The sequence below is a fragment of the Seriola aureovittata genome, chromosome 9 (assembly GCF_021018895.1).
Source record: "Seriola aureovittata isolate HTS-2021-v1 ecotype China chromosome 9, ASM2101889v1, whole genome shotgun sequence".
NCBI classification, from domain to species: domain Eukaryota; kingdom Metazoa; phylum Chordata; class Actinopteri; order Carangiformes; family Carangidae; genus Seriola; species Seriola aureovittata.
The window spans coordinates 8,592,354-8,601,645 of record NC_079372.1 but is presented as its reverse complement, the minus strand read 5'-3'; the positions used below and the strand labels follow the sequence as shown (position 1 = coordinate 8,601,645).

Here is a 9,292-nt window from a genome sequence, read left to right as displayed (position 1 = left end):
AATAGGGCTGTAAGCACGTCTACGCTTATTTCCTCATTGAAAAATCTGGATCAGGCGTTGTGCTAAGCTGACACATGAAACAGCAGTGGTAATCAATATGATTAGCAGAGACTCAGCCACATGTTCTCGATTTTTCATCAGAGGGTGTCTTTAAGATTGTCTTGATATACAAAGTCAACACATTTCTTTCAACAGCATGTTTGGGTGTCAATGGTTAGTTTGAGGAGATGTGAAGGCCTAAAGAGAGGAATGCATTGAGAAGGAGGTCAGCTATAGTAAGCTGTTGTGGCTGCTGTTTGCTTGTCCCCCCCTGTTGCTAGCCATGTTTTTCTGGATGTGTGCACACACACACACACACACACACACACACACACACACACACACACACACACACACACACACACACACACACACACACACACACACACACACACACACACACACAGAGTGTCTTTGTGGGAAATCTCTTAGCAGGCTGACATGGATTTTTAGCTCTAATTGGTTTTGTCACAGTGTTCTGCATCTCCAAAACAGGACTATTGATCGAGATTCATGAGTATTTCTTGTTGATGGAGAAAGCCAAGTCTTACTAACCACACTATACTCGACACAGCTGCTTCTGTCTCCTTATGTTCATGTATATGTGAGCATATTGTGTGGAAGAAAATAACAAATTAAAAAGGAGTGGAAGTGGAATCATTAACCTCTCATAAGAAGATGAAACATTAGCATTACATAATAGGCTATGGTGCAATACAGTCTCAGTTTTAATCTTTAAACGTCATTTCAGCAACATTTCTGACCTCGAGAAAATTAGGAGAGAGAAGATGTTCTCCCACTTCATGCGATGAACACATATTGAAAAGCACTACCTGCTGCTGCTGCTGCTTCATTGTCCTGTTGCACACCTGGCCTATTGCATTAACCCTGCAGATTCAAGCGTAGGCGAGAGCAGTGGCAGCGTATGCAAACAGATGGACATGATCCGGCTGCTGCACCTTAACAAGATGCCCCTGCTGAACAACCATCTGCCAACACACCCACACTCTGCCAGGTCCGCATTCGAGCAGGATTTCAGGATGGGGAGTTATGCGTGAATGTGAGCTGGACTGCAGCAGCCAAGTGTAAGTGTAAGTCAATCATGAATTTGTGTGACTGTCATACAAGATTTACTGGTGTTTCAACTGACATGAAAGGGGCTGCATTTATCAACTGAGTGTGATGGCAGTTTTTGCAGAAAACGATGTTAACGCGTATTTCTAAAGCACGTAATCTGATTTATCAGTTGATACATATACAGAATATGTGAACGTGATAAATTAATTAAATAATATCATTATATTTAACAATTTACTGACTTTATTTGTCTTGACAACAAGTAAATGCTCCGACTGTACACCTGAAGTTAATATCTGCTACTTGTCTGACTCCATTAAATCAAATATCAGACCAGACCAGCTCTGACAGTGACGGACTGTCAGAGCTCGAGGAAAATTAAACACTTTCGTCTACAGCAGTCTGACAGACATCAAGTGTTATTTACATATATTGGCAACGAATAAATCAGTTCCTGCACACAGCTCCAGGATCATCAGGTCGTGTTACAGATATGATGCTCAAGGTGGCTGTTAAGAACGTGCTGCTTTTTAGTGTTTATAACAACATGAGTGGCCATTCACAACTTGTGCGAATACAATATTTATTCTGATGATCAATGGTCTAGTGCCATTAACAGATTCGGACTAATTCTGCAAAACAATATGGCAGTGGCTGTGGTGGCTCCCGTTATTGACCAAACGTAGCAAAACTGGACTATGATCGCCAAACATCACTAGCACTACGTACATCTAGTAGTTTAGCAACAGTTGACCCTGGTTACTGTACGAGGTCTCGGCCTACCTAGCAGTGGAAGAGACGTAAGCGGTGCAAGAGAAAACAGAAGCACGGCACTCATGGTGGGATCAGAGCTAGGCTGAGGGATAGCCCCTGTAAAACACAGCTCAAACTAAACAACAAAATTAATATTTATAAATTAACTTCTTATAATTGCAATACTTTTATATTCGTGAACCAGGTGCAACACAATTTCGTTCTGCTGTGCACTCTGAAATGTTGATCTATCTATCTATCTATCTATCTATCTATCTATCTATCTATCTATCTATCTATCTATCTATCTATCTATCTATCTATCTATCTATCTATCTATCTTTATCCATAAGACAGACTGTAGTTGGAAAGGGGAAGAGATTTTGTTGATCCATCTATCCACCACAAGCCCCTCCCTATGCAGACTTCAATGACAAAGTCACTCTACTTTGCTTAACAGTCACAATTCCTTCCGGCACTGGGCCTTTGACACTTGAAAGTAAACATGTTATTTTGGGCCATTTTAGAATATATTTACAAGGGAAAGAAATGCATCAGTCATTTCAGCATGATGGCATTGATAAGCAGAGCTCATTAATGCCAGCACTACAACAGCTGGAGAAGGACACTAATCCTACCGTCCAGTGCTTGCATTGTCAGTATATTTGATTGGCTTTTTTATGTTCACAGGGAAGATATACGCCGATGATGCAGATAATGTCTGACCTTGCCGTGTTAACACAGCTGTGCATATGTACATTTGATAAATACCAATTTCCTTGTGTACACAGTCAGTTGAAATGCTGAAAAAAATTATTCACAGGATGTTTTGGATTTCCATGAATAAAGCAAGGAAGTAAAGTTACTAAGGTTTCAGTAGTAGAGATATCACTTATTTTAATAGACATTTTATTTCCCAAATTCACTGACATGTCACTGCTTGTAGCATTTCTCCCAGTTTCATGGATTTTTCTTCATGTTTGTCTTACGCTGGGTTTTATATTTTATCTGTCTCTTTTTTTTCTGATGCTACTTCCACTTCTCATAATTTGAAAGTGTATCTGTCGAGACCAAAGTCAAGCATTTGTTGCCGGTGGGCAGACTCCTTGAAAACAAACAATTCATATGCAGCAGCTGTCCTTGTCTTCGCTCTATTAGACTGTATGGTTTACTGAACCAAATTGCGCTACATTGCCAGTATACATAATTTCATTTTTGAGCATTAAGATCCAATCTCCTCCCTCATGAAAGAGCCATCCACAGGATAACATAACACAAGATATTAGTCTAATTTGATTGTCAGCCTGGCAGAGTGTTGGATTAGATTAGACAGAATTCAAATAATAAACAATATCACAACACAACGCTTTTTTCCAGATATACAGCGTGCATGTCCTAGTAAAAGTCTGCCACTGTTGAAGCTGCAAAAAATTAACAAAATGGAAAAAAAACTATATAACATTGGCCTTTAATATTTAAACAGGGACCTAAATCATACTGAAGATTTATTCCTGAAACCACAGAGAATATAATTTTACCATTTCATGTTCCTCATTCAGTCCTCTGAACATCATCCAAGACCAGAAGATCTCCTCTTATCACACCTGTCAGAATAATCAGCTCCTCTTAAAAGAAAATCTCTAGCCTTGCTGACGCTAATATGTAACCAGACCAAAAGGCCCTTTTGCACCATAAGAATATTCTTTTCATCAAATTCAGACTTAAGCTGTAGTGGACTCTCCATACTCTCTGTTATTTTTTTTACATACTGGAAGGAAACAGCATATGGATAAAACCAGAATAAAGATAAAACAGAATTGTAATCCATTTGCAGAGTTTTAGATCTAAAAGACTTTCACTCTGAGTTTTCCAATACACTGTGAATGCCTTTAGAATGCATGGATTTATTAACCCTAATTCAAAATACACTGATCTCATCATTATGTGTGCTCAATCTTAGCCTCGAGTGTTTTCATGGATTCTTTCTTATGCCTAAGACACAGTGAGATACATTATGCATTGAAGTAAAACAATGTGATGTATATGAGATGTTTTCCCACACTCAAATCAGTCCACACTTTTCACTTGCTTCATCAAAGATAAAACGACGACTACTAAATGATGAATAATTGATGTGATGGATGAATTACCATGAACTATGGAATTCTTTGGAAAATTGCCCGTAGTAATGTCAAGTCTGTGGGCTAAAATATGCAAAACCACCAGCATCGTCCTTCAAATTTCGGAAAGCAATAGTGAAGTACAGATAAGCCAACCAATCTAGAGCTACAGCTGTGATAACAGGCCAGTGCTTAAGGCAGTGAAGTAGAATTGTACCGGGAAAAGTGTCAAAGGCTGAATTGTTGTCCAAGAAAACCCTTAAAAGAAGATCACTATTGATTTTAAGATCAGGTTTCTGAGAGGGGGTTAAACTAAAGCATGCTAACCACAGAGTGAAGTAACAGAGGTTACAGAGCTGTATACGAAACTGGCGCCTCAATTTTTTAGCTCTTGTGCTTTCACTGTTTTTCTTCTATTTCACCTTTTACGGCTCCAACACGATTACTTTCACTAGAGAAGAACTGCTGATAATCCGACAGTCCACTCCCCACAGTCTGTCACCCGAGCTTTGTTGAGATTTTGCTTAGAGGAGAATCAGCTTGGGGTGAAGGTGGTGAAAGCGCACCTGTGAAAGACAGCACGGCTTTTTCGAAAACCAATCACGTCCATCCACCCGGCGAATCTCAGTTCTCTTGCCTACAAAATGGATGAAGTGCAGATCATCAACAGGACAAACTTTGACTTGTCACGCTCGGCTGCCTTGTGCTTAACCGAAACTTGACTCGGTGAGTCCATCCCGCACAGCTCATTACAGCCGTCTGGTTTTCATCTGCACTGAGCAGACTGCGTAACAGAGCATTCAGGGAAAGCGAGGGCAGGTGGAATCTGCTTTTACATAAACTAAGGTTGGTGTACAGATGTCACGGTGTTAAGAAAATGTGCAGTCCAAACTTAGAAACTCATCATAAACTGTGAACCTTTCTATCCTTGTATTCTTGTTTACCTCTTTTATTCTGGTCGGTATTTACATCCCGCCCTAGGCCTGTGTTAGTAAGGCATTATAACACCTGGCTGACCAGATAACCAGCATGGTACATACACGTCCCTCCAGAGATAAAAGCACACTGGACCACTGCTATATAATACTAAAGGGCACCTTTCACTTGGTTCCTTGTGCAGCTTGGGGACTCTCTGATCACTGTCTGTTTCATCTGCTCCTGACTTACAAGCCGAAATACCAAAATCTGCAACGCCTGTGGTCAAGACTGTGAGGAGATGGAGGGTGCAACTACAGACCTGGTTGAACTCACTGATACTGTGAAACTGTGCATCAGTTTTTGTGAGTATATATATGTGTCCACTAAGACTTCCTCCACTTTCAACAACAAAAAGCCCTGGTTTACAACTAAACCCTGGCAGCTAAATCAGGCCATGTAGGAGGCCAACAGAAGAGGGGACAGGGTGCTGCACAACCAGGCCAGAAACATACTGACCATGGAAACCTGAGAAGCAAAAGGATGTTACACAGAAAAGCTAAAAAAAAAAAGGTTCTCAGCGAACGACCCTGTGTCAGTGTGGAGAGTCCTGCAGGACATTACCACCTACAGGAAACCATTCCCCAACACTGTGGAGAACCACCAACTGGCTGACTACCTCAATGTGTTTTTCTGTTAGTTCACACCCCTCACCTGCTGACATCACACATCCAACAACACCTCCTGCAATCATCTCACCCCTCCCCGTGTGCACTGAGAATCTGCGAAGAGGATGTGTGTCGGCTTTTTCAGAGACAGAAGATCAGGAAGGCGCTTGGGCCAGAAGGTGTGCCACCCTCCTGTCTAGGGATGTGTGCAGAACCCCTGTATCAAATTTTTAAACACTGACGTTACCGATTCTGCTTTCGGCACTGGAGAAATTATCTCACCAATTCGTTTCTGATTAAGACATTTGTTTATATGATGCATTTTTGCTATTCCCAATCCAGAAGAGAGATTTCTCTGTCAGCCTGAGTGCGAGGCACGGGGCAACCTGTCTCACACTGCGCAGCACACACACATACACAGAGACCGAGAAAGTTGTGACAATGGCGGGGAGATCTAAACATTCAGAAATGTGGCTACATCTCACTGGAAAGGTGATGCTGACAATGATTAAAAGTAACCATTAGCCAGCAGATTGTTATGGAGGCATTCATAAAAATTCAATCTGAAATGGTCAGAGCATCATGTGATCTGTTGTTCAGAGCAGGGGTGGATTTTATTGATTTGGGAGCTGCAGAAGAACTACTGCACAGCAAAAATACTCTCAAAGAAAAAGTCCTGCATTAAATGTTTCACAAGCTCAATGTACAGTGTACTGACATTTACACTTAGCATATGTTCAAGTTAGGGCTTTCAATTTCTATAAAATGTTGGAAAGTTGAAGTATCATATTTTATTTGTAATATAAAATCTATGAACCTCTGACTTCTCTGATCTGAAAGCAAATGGTCAGATTTAGTTAATGAAGTCTGCACTTCAAGATTTTTTTTTTTTTGTTAAAGTTGCAGCTACAATGAACATACCCATTCCCACCTCTACAACCACTGGTCCAAGCTCAAAACAAGCCCAAAACCCCTTCACGAAGGCAGCCAGTGGGAGAATGACAGAGGAGACGTAACCAAGGTAACAGTGAAACGCCTACAAATCTTTGCAACAGATGACCAAGGGCTTTAAGTATATACTGAGTTGAATTAATTTTTATTATATACTAGCATAAAAGTGTCATATGTTAGTCCCATCGCTCCATAATACAATACGTAACAACAATCATAATTATAATAATTCAATAAAGGTAATGCGACACCTGAAGCATGATTTAATCTTTACTACTAGGGGGAAGACTAAGGCACTCAACCCCAAATACACCCCTCCCTCCAGGAGTTACCATGGTGACAGAAAAAGCCAGTGTGATCACTGAGCTTAAGGATGTGCCAAAGCCGGCTATCACATCAGACAGGTGGATCAGCCTTAGTCAAGACCACTATCTCACCGTTACAGTGGTCTGCCCCGAAGGGACTTTGTTTAGTTGCTTTCCTGCATTGTTTTGAAATAGTTTTCCTTGTGTGTCCATTGTGATTGTCTGCCTCGCCCTAATGTGTTACAACTGTGTCTTGTTATGTGCTCTCTTTGTGTGAGTTTGTCCTGTTGTCTTCGTCAATTTCTCTGTTTTTTGCTCCTGCTTTGCTCCCGTCAAGTTTTGTAGTGTTCCTGTGTTTTTGCTTGGTTTTTTTGTATTTTGAGATTTTTTGCTTCCCCTTACTGGACCTACCTCATCCCTTCATGTAAGACTGTGTTTTTTATTTCCTTTGTTCATTCAACCGAACCAACCCTGTCCGAGAGTCTGCATGAGGGTCCTGAGTACCTTAAATCTGACAATGGGCAGCCTGAATTAGAGCAGTGGTCGTGTGGTTCAACAGGTCGTCGAAGACCGAAAAAAGTCTTGAAGGAAAAAGCATGAACTCCTTGGTAAGAGGCCAGTTCAACCCATAAAAGTATTATTTTTTAAATTCCCAAATTTAATAATTTCATTAAATAATCAAGTGTGTAATAAATCAATGAATGTTGTTTTTTGTCATTGTTTCAGGCCCTCTGCAACAGTCACTCCTTCAGGATTAAGACGAGATGGAACTGAACCTATTATAGAGAGATTAGCGGAGCAGTATCCAGCTATCTAGGGAGCAGCCTTAGATACACCACTGGGAAATGCAATGACCAAGGTCAACCTGAACACTCGAACGATGACCACTCAAATAAGGCTGAAGAGTTTGTCTTGTTCATGACAATCCTCTGTGTATCCACACTGTGTGTTTGTCATCTGAAAAGAATGCCACCCGTGGACAGATCATACCCATCCTCAAAAAGTTAGAAGAGCACTTCACTGTGAAGCCTGAAGATACAACGTAGGTCACAACCATCAAAGTGAAGGTGTGGAGGGACCTCTCCGACCGCTATCAGGATAAGGGCATTCAAGCGTTCCTGAATGGAAGGTGACAGCAATGGACCCCAGATTTAAAGTGAGACCAGTGAGTGACGCCACCTGTGACAGGCTGAGGAAGACAACTGTGGAGACCAGTGTTACAGGAGCAACACCACGGCTGTCGGAGGAGCCGGACCAGACAAACGCAGAGCAGAATCAACAGGAGGAGGTGGAGTCTGAAGGAGTAGGAGAGGGTATTTTCAACTGCAGGGAACCCAAAAGCCAGGAGAGGTCTTTCTCCAGAGGAATGGCTATTAAATACTAGGCCTTTTGCAGCCTACATGTGTGCCCCACCTATGTTGCTCTATACCACTGTATTTTCTTTTGCAGTAAATAATTGTTCATGATTTGTTTTACATTTTCATAATCATTTAGAGATGTGCTTTAAAATGAAAATGTAGCAGTGTGGATGTAGCCTTAATCAGTCTTTAATACTGATTTGTTCTTTTGCTGTAAAAAATTGTTTGTTCATTTTACATTTGCGCAGTGATTGTTTAAATGCTGTTGCAGTACATATGAGAAAATACAGTAATCCTAATTCTGTTTTTAATTTCTTAATTTGCTTCTTTTTTTCTCTTAAAAAATAACAAAATACTGATAAGAGTACCGTTGAAATACTGGATCAATAAGCAGCATCGGTAAGAGTAGTAGTAACGTATGATACTCCTGTTCCTGACATTTTCAACATCTCTCTGGAGCTGTGTGACATCCCCTCCTGTTTCAAACACTGGACCCTCATTAATTCTAGTCCCCAAGAAACCCTCCATCACAGGACTCAGCGACTACAGGCCTGTCGCCCTGATGTCTGTGGTTTGAGAGAGACAAACAGCTGAGACACCCAGCTCACTGTGCCCGCCTCCACCTGTCAGTGGACCATCAACTTGTTGACAGACTGCAAGCAGCAGGTGAGTCCGGATAAAATCACATTCAGCGCAGTAGCTCAGACAGGTGTGTGACCAAAACGTATTTAGTTTGAAAATGGTGAAATAAGGCATTCTTATGCAAGGAGCAGCCTCTCTGAGTTTTGGTGGCTGCATCACACATCATCGATCCACACACGTCGTTGCACCAGTCAGGAGGCTGCTTGCAGCCAACCAGCCACCAGAGCAGACAGGAGAAAAAAAAGAGAACAGAGTGACTAGCATTATGTTCCAAATAAATAAACTGACCGACCTGCCAACCATCCAGGACCAGCACACCTCCAGCATCAGGCAGCGGGCAGGAAATATACCTGCATACCCCCCGCACCTTGGACCCAACCTGCTTCAACTAAGATGTATACTAAAACAGCACAAGATGTGACACAGGAACAGTTCCTTCCCATATGCCATCACTCTGAATGAAC

General features: G+C 41.5%; 1 long non-coding RNA gene across 1 annotated transcript; it reads left to right on the top strand.

Moving 5' to 3' along the window:
* The first annotated feature begins 6,554 nt into the window (after positions 1 to 6,554).
* Positions 6,555 to 8,349, top strand: LOC130175239 (uncharacterized). The gene is made up of 3 exons (XR_008828715.1): positions 6,555 to 6,593; positions 6,804 to 7,436; positions 7,555 to 8,349. It is a non-coding gene; the product is annotated as an uncharacterized LOC130175239 (long non-coding RNA).
* Positions 8,350 to 9,292: the final 943 nt, after the last annotated feature.